This window comes from Pyxicephalus adspersus, chromosome 4, assembly GCF_032062135.1.
Source record: "Pyxicephalus adspersus chromosome 4, UCB_Pads_2.0, whole genome shotgun sequence".
In the NCBI taxonomy this organism is placed as follows: Eukaryota; Metazoa; Chordata; class Amphibia; order Anura; family Pyxicephalidae; genus Pyxicephalus; species Pyxicephalus adspersus.
Genome location: NC_092861.1, coordinates 99,768,226 through 99,781,353, shown reverse-complemented (window position 1 = coordinate 99,781,353; position 13,128 = coordinate 99,768,226). Strand labels below are relative to the sequence as shown.

Here is a 13,128-nt window from a genome sequence, read left to right as displayed (position 1 = left end):
TTTTCTTAAATGTTTTTTTCCAAACTCTTCTGGTTAAATTTTTTTTCACCCAGCAGAAAGTCTACAAGAGGGCCTGTACTGGATACACTGCAGGATGTCTGCCATAGAGCATCAGCTAGACCACATCAGAGTATGCCCATCCATTTCCTTTATGAGGTATAAAAACAAACAGTAACTATGTTTTTAAAAAGTATGTTTTGGGGGGGGGGGGGGAAAAAAAATAAATACCATTAAAATCAATATTTAGTTATGTTTTTTTTATTTGTTTAAATCACAAAATCACAAGTCACAAATGTTTTGGAATGCCTTCTGCCTTTGTTTTTACATCCTTGGTGTCCTTTACAAAACAAAAAAAATATTTTTTACACATTAGCTGGTTGCTCAGCAACCTGGAAACATATATAACATGCTCTTACCCTACACCAACCTGTTTTTAAGTTTGTAAGAGTTACATTCCTGCATTCCTCTCTGGTCATCTCTGCAAACATACTGTGACCTTAAAAGTAACAAAGTTGTGTTTGTTAGAGATGTCCTCTTCAAACTAAATGGGATTGTAACATAATTTAACCATACATTTTGCATGCAATACACAGCTGAACCCCTAGGTGTATCTTAGCTTAAACAACAGAAATTTAGTTGGACAATTAGAAAGCACATTTATCTGTTAAAGGCAAGTGTCTAAGAAGTGAGGTGTGCCTTAGTTGGTCCCTACCAAAAATTTGTGCTAAGTTGGTGAACAAATATAATGCAATTGTGTTTTTGTAAATATGTGTTTTTTTTTGTTTTTTTTAAGGTCATTACAACAATACTGATATAGTATTGAGTTTAGACTTCATACTTGATTAGAATAATTTTAGACAAATTTTAAAACTTTCACGTTCTTCTTTGATTAGATAACCAAACTAAATGTTGAGTGTACTTGGCCCACATCAAACTAAACTTAACTAGATGAAGTGTAGCGTAATTGTGAGGTACACTAACCTGTGAACATTGGTCAAACAGTCAAACAGAAACTAGACACCAGGCTAACATCCAAACAAATGGCTTCACACAGGAGAACTCAAACACTATAGGTGTCATGGAGTCATGAAAACATTTAGTGATGTTCATTTTGTTGAAGAATAAGATAGGAAACATGTCTCACCTGGAACCCAGGGTCCAGCATCTACCTAGTGTGGTTGATAAGGCCAGCTTGACCTGGACCTGGAGCCGGGCCTGCAGGAGGTCTTTTGCCTTGGATTTACAAACCCAGTGTATGAAGATATGCTTGCCCTAATGAATCTTGTTGGCTCAGGGATTCACTGAACAAATTACAGAGATGATCAACTCGTAACACGTATGGAGCCAAAATGGCTGATGTTTGTTGTTGGAACTATTCAACCAGACACTACATGTTATTATGTATCAAATATCATTTGACCTTGGGGCATCCATCCTTGACTCCATCATTCTATCACAATGACCAACCAGCCTCTGAATGAGGTTTAGAAGCTGCCTGGCCACACTGGGTTCACCCAATCAAACCTGCATCCACTGGGTGCTAAAAGAGAATAAAAAATAAAAATTAATGTTAGTGGTGGTTGAAGTTTACGTATACTGGATGTCCTAAGGGACAATGTGCCAATCCTTTAAATATACGCAAGATATGTAAAGAACAAAGGAGAGGAAGGTTTTTTTGGCAAACAAAAAAGTATTGTATTCAATGATACATCTCATAAATAGCAATACATCAATTATCAGTTCTGGTGAACCACCATGGGAGTTGTGGTTCCGTGTGGTGAAGTTCAGGCCCTTGGGGGCACTATACATACAACGTCTAACATTATGCGCACAAGTAAATCCGTAGCTTGCTATAGTACAGGACAACATATCAGTTCATGATAACCGTTTAACCCAACTTGTTTCACCTGTTATTGGCTTCTTCAGGGGTTGCGGCAGTTCCGCGAATTTGTTCTCATGCAGTTATAATATCTAAGTGTGTAAACATATACAATGTAAATGATTTTGAACAGTTTTGGGTCCAAACATACAGGAAATTCTTTTAAATATCAATGGTCAAAACAGATTTTTCATATAATGAATAAAGGGTGATGATATTTTTACAGAATGTATCAAATAAACATACACATCATAATTATAATTACCAATTTCATAATTACTGTAAATTGTAAAAATGACTTACATAGTCTGTTGTGTAGCTTGGTTTAATTCATGGTATAAGTATAGGAAAGTCCTAAACATTTAGGGTTAATATAGTGATTTTTTTTAATGAAAGTACATTTCAAACATGTACTCAAGGCAGGTAGGCTCAATCACCATAAGATATAGTGGAGAAATCTAAAATAAATTGTTCATAACTAGATCATCAGTACATGGCGCCAGTGTCAAAGATAAGGGTTGCTAGTGTTAAACAGACCTGTGGTTTTTAAGTGATCTTCAAGAGGTTTTCCTTTCCGCAGAAGTGTGTGCTGGTTCATGCATGTAGAGAAGCAGGAGAAGCCCCTCTCTGTATATAGGACAGCGTGCCAGAGACCTCCCCCCACTCCACGTGCATGCTACTGGCGTCTGGGGGAGTCCCAGAGGCTACCAACGTGACGTAGGTCAGAGGGGCGGCGCCCAGGGCAAGCCTCTCTAAGCAACGTCATTGTAGAGGGAGGAAGGGGGAGGGCGAATCCACACATCCTCGTCTAACAAGACAGGGAAAGGTGGTGTCCTAACAAAAAAACTACCTGTGAAAAATAACTGCCTTGAGGCGGAAACCAGTGAGTGTGTGTAAGGACTGTAATTTTGCTGAGTCTTGAAGTTTAGTTGTTTTTGTGTTTTTTGCTATATTTTGCAAATGATTGAGTTGTGTCTATAACTAGTTATACCCTCGTTATCAGTAGGTCAATATTTGCTCCATCCTTACCTTGAGGCTTCTTACCTTGAAACATCTTGCTCAGCAAGTTTCTTGTTATTGACTAACTACTAAGTGCCTTCCACCTTGTTATCTGACTATATAAACCGCAATGTGATATTAAAGTGATATAACTACATGCTTGAGCTGTGTGTGTTATTCATTGCTCCCAACACGTTGAACCTGATCTGGGATCAGCAAGAAATCGTTTTTAACAGTGTGTACAATGACCTAATCGTCAGGAAAGTTTCACTTTCACTTTGCGTATGAATGCTGCATGCCATCTACTGCAGCCTTACATCTCTCCCTGTACAAACCCTCATATCTCCTGGACAGTATATCCTACCGACCTGAACATTTCAGGGTACATAAGGAACTCTCATAGCTAGCAGTACCCCAAGTTTCATCTCCACACCTTTAATAATTAGTTATAAAAAGTAGTGAAAATTGAACATCAGGGTTGCTGTTTAAAACGTTAGTGTGTCTAGAAGCCCAAAATTAAACAAACAAATTAGGGACCCCCAAGGCCACTTACATACTGGTAGCAAGGAGGTGCAACCCTCAAATTTTTTACCTACCTGTCACAAAATTAGAAAATGCTCATAATACAGTACACTGTCCCCTTTCCCTACTTTCAATCCCAATTTTCAAAGAACAATGCGGTACAGGTGAACAAATTCATAGGTGGAAGTGGGGGAAACCTGTGGCCAACACCCCCTAAAATTTAATCAATCGCCAGAACAGGTAGAACTCCGCCCATAAAAAAACTACCCTGTTACACATTGCTTTCATCATCAATGTGTAACGGAAGTTTTTTTTATGAGCAGAGTTCTACTTGTTCTGGCGTTGGCCTATTGATGAAATTTTAGGAGGTGTTAGCCACAGGTGTCCCTCACTTGCATCTATGATTTTGTTCACCTGTACCCTCCCGTTCTTGGGCAATTGGGGTTCAGGTGCTGGAAGCCTCCAGCAATGTGCAACAGAGTGTTTTTTTTTTTGATGGGTAGAGTTTTTTATGTTCTGGCCATGGCCTATTGATGAAATTTTAGGGGGTGTTAGCCACAGATGTTCCCCCATTGCACCTATGATTTTGTTCACCTGCACCCCCCTGTTCAAGGGAAATTGGGGTTCAGGTGCTGGAAGCCTCCAGCAATGTGTAACAGGGTAGTTTTTTTATGGGCAGAGTTCTACCTGTTCTGGCAATGGCCCAATGATGACATTTTAGGGGGTGTTATCTACAGGTGTCCCCCATGCACCTACTATTTTGGTTTTGTACATCTTCCTGTTCCAGGGTAATTGGGGTTCTTAGTATTGAAGGGGACAGGGTAGTGTAGTATGACATTTCGAGTTTTGTGACAGGTAGGTAAAAATTTGGGGTTCACACCTTCTTGCTATGTAGGTTGCCCCGGGGGTCCATAATTTGTATGTTTAATTCTGGGCTTCTAGACACAGTCACTTTTTAAAGAGCAACCCTGATGTTCAATTTTACTACTTTTTTTATTACTACTTTTTATAATTATGACCTTGATATTTTGTAAGTTATTAAAGGTGGGGAGATGAAATTTAGGGTACTGCTAGCTAGGAGGCCCTATGTACCCTGAAAATTTCAGGTCAGGAGGACATACTGTTCAGGAGATATGGAGGTTTGTACAGGGAGAGATGTAGGGCTGCAGTGGGAGAGATGTAGGGTTGCAGTGGGAGAGATGTAAGGCTGCAGTAGATGACATGCTGCATTCATACGCAAAGTGAAAGTGAAACTTTCCTGAAGATGAAGTCATAGTACACACCCTTTGGTATCTGCCCCCTGGCAGTTATTTTTCACAGGTAGTTTTTTTTTTGCTAGGACACCGGCAGCATGCGCGTGGAGTGGGGGGAGGTCCCTTGGACGCCTTTCTATATACAGAGACTGAGCCAGGGGCTTCTCCTGCTCCTCTGCATGCGTGAACCAGCACACACTTCTGTGGAAAGGAAAACCTCCTGAAGATCACTGAAAAACCACAGGTCTGTTTAACACTAGCAACCCTTATCTTTCACACTGGCGCCATCTACTGATGATCTAATTATGAACAATTTTTTATAGATTTCTCCACTATATCATTATGATGTTCGACCCTAGCTGCCTTGAGAACATGTTTGAAGTGTACTTTCATTCAAAAACATCGCTATATAGGCCCTAAATGTTTAGGACTTTTCTATAGTTCCTATAACATCAGTTGAACCAAGCTACACAGCAGACTATGTAAGTCATTTTTACAATATTTATGAAAATCGTTATAATTATGATGTGTATGTTTATTTAATACATTCTGTAAGAATATAATCACCCTTTTTTCATTATATGACAAATCTGTTTTGTTCATTGATATTTAAAAGAATATCATGTATGTTTTGACCCAAAACTGTTCAATATCATTTACATTGTATATGTTTACACACTTATATATACTTTGATATTATAACTGCATGTGTACAAATTCGTGGAACTGCCGCTACTCTTGAAGAAGCCAATAACAGGCGAAACCCGTCAGGGTAAACGGTTATTATGAACTGATATGTTGTCCTGTACTATAACAAGCTACAGATTTACTTGTGCGCAGAATGTTAAACGTTGTATGTATAGTGCTCCCAAGGGCCTGAACTTCACCATATGGGACCACAACTCCCATGGTGGTTAACCAGAATTGATAATTGATGTTTTGCTATTTATGAGATGTATAATTGAAAACAATACTTTTTTGTTTGCCAAAAAACCCTTCCTCTCCTTGGTTTTTTGACAAGGTATTCAACATGGATACCTTACAGAAAGCTCAGGCATTTCCTCTTCTGGTATTACCTGGGCACCTAAGGGACCCTAACCTGCAGCAGATTGGGAAATGTTCATCCCCCCACAACCTATAAAAAACAGAATACAAATTGACCAGTTTTTGCCTACCTCCACAGTGGATGCAAAGCTCTAAAATTCTCTGGAACCACAAATCAGAGGACACAGATGTTCTACAAAAGCACATGACATATTACATCAAAATCAATGAATGTGTATACAAATCTCTACGCATCTAAAGTCCACAATATTTAGCTAAGGCAAACAGAAATTTTTGAATCACACAGAAATTGGAGTCTATTTTAAATTATTAATTTATTAACCTGGCTGACATTCCCAAAGGAAGGCAGCACTATAAACACCTTCGATTAAAACATGAAAACCAAGAAAATTATATAGAGATAGAAGGTTCTTATTTATCTTTTGACTTGACTATAAAACATAATTTGTATTGATCAGTTTAAAAAACAAACGAAAAAAAAACCTACACTTCAAGACAAACAAATGCATGCAATTTTACATGTGGGGGAGCTGAAATATTACACATATGACTGTTGTTGTAAACATGAATATAGACAACTGCATATTGTCAAACAAGATATACAAGTAGTCCTTGGGTTACATACAAGATAGGGACTGTAGGTTTGTTATGAAGTTGAATTTGTATGTAAGTCAGAACAGGTTCATTATTTTAATAAATGCAATTAGGACAGATGTTTGTCACAACATATCATTAGGCAGCAGGGTGTCAGTTACTATATAAAATCCTCACTGTGAGTTAGTCACAAAGCAAAAAAAAACCTTTATGGAGCCTAGACATTCATTAACTTCTAAAGCTGTGCTTTGATATGCAAAAAGAAACAACTGCAGAGTTTGTCTTGGTCATCAAAGAGCTACAATCCAAAGATTTCTTCTGCAAGTCATGCAACCATCCCCATCAAGGCTCTGTCCTGCACACAAGCGAGCAGGGAAGCCCTGTTTGTATCTAGGAGTCGTTCCTATGTTGGATGTCCATAACTCGGGAAATACCTTTACCATGAAGGTTCATATTACCAGGAGGAAGACCAGAGTCATCCTCTACGTGTGAAGTGCCATCCTCATCATCCTCATTACTCTGAGCAGAGAGGGCAGGAGGGGACTGCTGTGTCTGAGGGCGTACTATAGGAAAAAGTTTGAAAAACATAAATTGTTACATAGTTACATAGTAGGTTAGGATGAAAAAGACATAAATCCGTCAAGTCCAACCAGTCAAGTCTTTAAATCCTTATTACCCAGTTATATTCTGTGCTTCTAGAAAAGCAATCTATTGTAGTAGCTGAAACTACTTCTTGAGGGAGCCGATTTCACATTTTCACAGACCTTACAGTGAAGAATCCCTTCCTTATCCGAAGCTTAAACTTCTTTTCCTCCAGACGCAAAGAGTACCCTCTTGTTCTTTGTAATGATCTCAAAGTGAATAATTGGGAAGAGAGATCTCTATATGGACGATTTATATATTTATACAGGGTGATCATATCCCCCCTAAATGTCTCTTCTCAAGGGAGAGTAGATTCAGTTCAACTAATCTCTCCTCATAGCTGAGCTCCTCCATTCCTTTTATTAGTTTAGTTGCCCTTCTCTGCACTCTCTCTAATTCCACAATGTGATGCAAGTAAAAAGAAGTCAAAAATAAAAAAACAATAAACAGCTAAACTTAGAAAAATGATCACATTTCTTCTAAATAAAACCAAGGAAAAGTTCAAATTAAAAAAAAATTACATTTGTAGTTAGGTAATTCGTCTAAAAGGATTGAACTTACATGGTTGCCAAGCATCGGAGTCATCCCGGTAGTCCACCTCTACCACCGTTTCTCGCCCAATGATTGGCAACACTTATCTTTCATACTCCCTAAGACGCTGCACAAGGTGTTGGGGATATGTCCCACTCCTTATGGCCTCGGTGCCCAGGACCCTTTTGATGTGTCTGAAGATGTCACTCACACGCTTTTGACACTGGGTCCATTAAGTACTGCCCACTGCATTACCCTCCTGGCAAGTTCCTCTCAAAGTCCCTGCCCTTTGGCATGGGAAGTCTGGGAGTCCAAGCCCCATGGATTTGATGAAAAAATTCCATGAGGGCTGCATTTTGCTCAGGAGTAAAGCTGGTTGCCTTAAAACCAGAATCCTTGGGCTAACTTAAACTGGCTGAGCTGCCAGGTTGATGGCCCTGGGGTCTGGATGGTTCTTGGCCTGCTTTCCTAGTCAACCTAGCTTGCCTGAGGGAGGTGCCTGCTGGCCTATGGGCTGGAAAATGCTTTAGGGGTGGTAATGCCAGTGGTGGTGCGTGCAGTGGTGCTGGTCCTGCTAGTGCCAGCAGTGGTGCCAGGGGTGTGATGACGTTTCTTAGTTCTTTTGAATGGGGGAAGATCCATGGTCCTAGGAGGAAAAAAGAGAAACAGTTATGGGACAACCCAAAAAACACATTTTGATGAGTAAAGTAAATAGTGAATTCTTACCTTAAATATATATATTTTTTTCTTTTTTTCTAAAAATTTTTTTTTGCAAAAGGAATACCAAATTTTTAATGTTGCAAGGAGAAAGGCTAAGAACTTCTTTAAAAAATATATAGGGTTGCAATGGCGCATACGCGTTATGTGAGCACCGTGCACATTTATGTTGGGCGCGTCAGAACGCGTTATATGTGCGCCCTGCACACGCACATGCATTTGCGGATTCCGTTTAGGTTTATGGAGATTGTTGTTCTTGTGAGTGCTGTTGTGGCCACAACTGCAACAATGTTGGTTGCTGCACGGGATAATGGTACTCCATTGGAACCCTTTAACTAATTTTCAGGTGCTCACTTAACCTTACTGTAATTACCACATTAACTCACAGTACGATAGTGTAGTAGTTCATAGTAAGAATGGCTCCTAACATCCAAAAAGCCCTAAGCTGATCAGGGAGCACAACCCTTAGCAACCTTTTTAAGAACCTCTAGGGTTACACTGAACCCAGACAACACTTAGAAGAAAAACCACAAGTTTTTTCTTTTTCTTTTAACAGGTGACAAAGGATATGGGTAGCTTCCATGGCTTTTGACGCCAGTGCGTCACCCCCAGTCACAAGCAGAACTTAATTACAGAAAAGCCAGGGGGTCGTGGCGAACACCATTGGGCTGCTAAAAACACATTTTTTGTGCTTGGTGTGACCTGGTGGTGAAAAAACAGGAAAGGAAGCAAAGAAAGCTTTTTTAGGCACCGAAAGAATTGTTGTAAACAAAATCAATGTAATTTTTATTTGAATACAAACGGTAATCAATATTATAATCACCACCTTGTTACGTTAATAATGAGGTTACCAATATTACTACCATAATACCTTTATTACATTATTTTTACCATATTTTTACCACAGTATCTTTTTATTGTCAATTACTCAACCATGAAACACCATTCCATTATCCAATATTACAATTTAATATGATTACCTGACATATACATAGATAATTAAATTATTAATATACATAGAAAATTATATGGTAATATATAGTTTACAGTATTGTATTTAACTATATTATACTGCCCTGAACATTTTCAAACTCCCACTATCTCTTATTCACCCACTAAATATCCCTTGAATATTGTCTGTTTCTGTTTTCTATGTGCTTCATGTTCTTTTCTGCACATAAGTAATAAGTTGTAATATGTAAAATTGGAACTCGTCCAAATTAAGGGCGGAGACGTGTCTGCTTACACACCCTGCTCCCATAACAAATTACTGAGCACTCGTAGGTGTGTGTGTGTGTGTGTGTGTGTGTGTGTGTGTGTCACGGAAACACACTGTAAAGGTACGCCATCTTGTGGACCTTTTTTAATATTACACCCATACAGATATCCAGGGTTTTGCTAATACACACAATTATACTACTTTATATACATTTTTGACAAAATTTCCTGACAATAAGGAATCTCAACTACTGTACCCACATTTATTATAGCTTTGAATAAGTTAACAGTAAGTACAATAACTCACACTTATGGAAATCAGTGTACTTCTCTTTTTATTAGGCCACAAACCATAATGTAACTACTTGTCACGGTCCCTTCCGTGACAGAAGTTTGAGGATCTGTCAGACTAGCTGCATGTGTGATTATCTGACAGCCTCTTTGGTTTTACTTGTTGCTGTGTTGTTGTTGGTAATGACCACTCCCTTTGTATCAGGTGCAGCTGGGGCTCATTACTGCTCTTCCATTTAGTCTGGCCTCACAGTTCATGCTGTGCGGTTAATATTCACTACTGGGATGTGAATAGCTGGAGTGTCCTGCCATTCTGAGTTCCTGTTGATTTCTGCTTATAAGATAAGTTGCTGTTCTTTTGGTGTATTGGTGTTTTGTTTAGGTATTTGTTGTTTACTAGGCCTCAGGGAGACACTGGGTCCTTCATAGGGGAAGGGACCAGCAGTCTCAATCCAGACCCTACTGCTAGGGCTGTGCAGGGCTAGCAGGGCCTAGGTTCCTGGGTATGAGTATCCCTACCTTCAGGGGATGCTCATATGGTTAGGAGTCAGGGCTGGATTAGGGTTTTGCAAGGGGTGACCATTCCCTTTTCCCTAGGTATTTGAGGCCTAGTAGTTTATACACCTTCCTGTTACCCTCCCCTCCCTGTCATTCGTGACACTACTATCACCTTTTCGTTAGATCTACCTAATACCAACTCTTCTAAAAATAATAATTTTTTGTCTAACACAACCGCTCGAATATCACCTCAAACACCCAAGTAAGGCTTTACCACTTCCCACTTTTAATGTTCAATTTTAATTATCATCAATGCAATAGGTTCCTTACATTTCCCCTTCCCTCCTCAGAGCATTCAAACGGTTCCAGTGATTGGTATTCCAATCAATTGACAATCTACTACTACTTGGTGTAATTTCAATATTACACAAGAGTAAGTTTATAATCCTCCTTTTTTATGAATTATGCTATGGGTCTAAATGTTGCAAGAATTGCTATATCTCGCATAATATTACTCTGTATATCACACATGTATTATAATCCGATTGTAACTAAGGTATTACTGCAATTCCAGGATCTATATATCCCCAGAAGGGGGCAAAATGCGTCGGGTAGGACCCCGTCCTGCTATGCTTGAAATATATGCAAGTTTGTAACTTCCTCTACCAAAAATTACAGTGGAAAAGTAAACCTCATTGTATGAATATTGATTACCATTTTATTTTTAATGATTTTGTATTCGAATAAAAATTACATTCATTTTTTTTTACAACAATTCTTTCGATGCCTTCCTTTCTCGTTTTTTCATAATACTTAGTCCAATTTTGGACTAAATAGGCTTTTGGTATCTAAACCAATTGATGGGACAAAATATTACTATGAATCTTTAGAAGTCCATGACGAACCACATCTAGTACTCCAACTCTCAGTGGCCTGGTGGTGAACTGCAGTACGCACCCTGGCATGCTGCCTTCTGCATATTCAGTGCATACACCATGCTGATACCTGGGACATTCCAGAGGTAACTGTTCCAGAAGTGCACCAACATTCTGCCTCCAATTTACAAACAGTGGCAGAGGGACTTCGAGTCAGGGATGAACTGATTGATCTTTGCGCGTTAGTATTTAAATAGGAAAGTGTGTACATAAAATGTATGAATTACATATTTTGGCACATCATCTTTGGGTTACAATCAAACCTGATAGTTTAAGTCAGAACAAAGAGTACCGTATTTTTCGCCGTATAAGACGCTCCGGAATATAAGACGCACCCAATTTTAAAGGAGGAAAATCTAGAAAAAAAGATTCTGAAAGATTATTCCCCTTCTGATCACTCATGTGCCATTCATACCGGTATTCCCCTTCTGATCACTCATGTGCCATTCAAATTCCCTTTCTGATCACTCTGTACCTTTCAAATTCCCTTTCTGATCACTCTGTCATTCAAACTCCCCTTCTGATCACTCTGTCATTCAAATTCCCCTTCTGATCACTCTGTGCTTTTTTTCTATTGTACGGCAGTTAGGACAGGGAACAGCAGGTGGCGCTGTGCCGGCTTCTTTCGCTTTGCTTTACAGACAGGAGAAAACACGATGCTGGCAGAGGAGAGAAGAGAGAGACGCTGCTGCAGAGAGACACACGCAGGATCCGGGTATCGGGTGAGTATAATATTTTAATTATTTTTTTTAACACATTTGTCGTATAGGACGCACTAACTTTTCCCCCCCAGTTTTGGGGAAGAAAAAGTGCGTCTTATATGGCAAAAAATACGGTATTTAGTCCTTTAGTTCAGTGAAATGAAATAGCAGACATATTTAGGGAAGAGCTGCCTTTATGTGACACTTTAAAGTATACATTCCCAAACTGGGCCAGAGAGCAGTCTAGTGCAGATTTGGTCAAGCATTGCTTATGCAGCCAGAAAAGCAGTGAAATTACAATACAGCACCATCTAGTTGCCAACAAAACATGATTTAACATGCTGCTTAACACATACTAATAATGTAATCAATTTTTAACAGGTTGATACCATCCCTTTGCTGGGATTTTCTGGCAAGCCTGTGGAATGTTTCATCACAGACTACTGTACATTTGTGGATGATATTGCTTCTGGTTAAAGGAGGAATCCACCTTTATGTGCTTCCACTACCAAGCTGATGTGAGGAAGTAAATATACAGAGGGCCAAGATCTAAAATGGCATTCAAACCTGCATAAACACCCATGGAAAGCTGTCAAAGCAATAAAATATGTTTTGCACAAAGTATATTTGTCCCAGGAAGTTTTATATACTAGTACTATTGGAATTATGTAAACAACTAAAAAATGCATAGAATCTAGTATTTTGTGAGCAAAATAACATTGAGCAAAAACAGAACATCTGTTCATTTCTAAGAGTGCTTGACCCTGCTTTTGAGCTTGTCAATAAATGTGGTTTGATGTTGTGTTTGGCAACCCAAACCTCTTTTCATCACCATCAGTTGTGTTAGACTGAGTATGCAACTCAGCTCAACAGCTAATTGACAACCTGTTTGAACAGGAAGTGAAAGTGTGCTTGTACACAATAGGGCTAAGATCTAAGGGGCAACTAAAGAGCACAGTACAATGAGAACAACACTACTATAAATAAACAGAGGATAGTAGAATAGTGGCATCAAACCAACATGAGTGAAGTATGTTAAAGAAAAACAACAGCTTATTCTGCAAATGTCTGGGACTATTTAAAAAAAAAATTAAAAAAAACCATGACAAATTATTCATAAAAGGAATACTTACTGAATATATTCATATGTGACAATATGACTTTGAGAATGTGAGAGGCAATTGGGGGGGTCAAGTACCAGTTTTGAGTGGAAAACATGCATACATTTGTACTAATTATTTGTGGATATAATGACAAAAATTTGCAGCAACAGACGAGGCTAA

At 38.9% G+C, this 13,128-nt stretch overlaps 2 long non-coding RNA genes across 2 annotated transcripts; one reads left to right on the top strand and one right to left on the bottom strand.

Moving 5' to 3' along the window:
* Window positions 1-242: 242 nt before the first annotated feature.
* On the bottom strand, window positions 243-2,974 carry LOC140329066 (uncharacterized). The gene is made up of 5 exons (XR_011920406.1): window positions 2,417-2,974; window positions 1,908-1,971; window positions 1,145-1,540; window positions 428-496; window positions 243-337 (listed from the first exon to the last, which is right to left on the bottom strand). It is a non-coding gene; the product is annotated as an uncharacterized lncRNA (long non-coding RNA).
* Window positions 2,975-4,760: 1,786 nt separating this feature from the next.
* LOC140329067 (uncharacterized) lies at window positions 4,761-13,029 on the top strand. Its single transcript, XR_011920407.1, has 3 exons — window positions 4,761-4,897; window positions 4,977-5,135; window positions 12,227-13,029. It is a non-coding gene; the product is annotated as an uncharacterized lncRNA (long non-coding RNA).
* The last annotated feature ends 99 nt before the right edge of the window (window positions 13,030-13,128 follow it).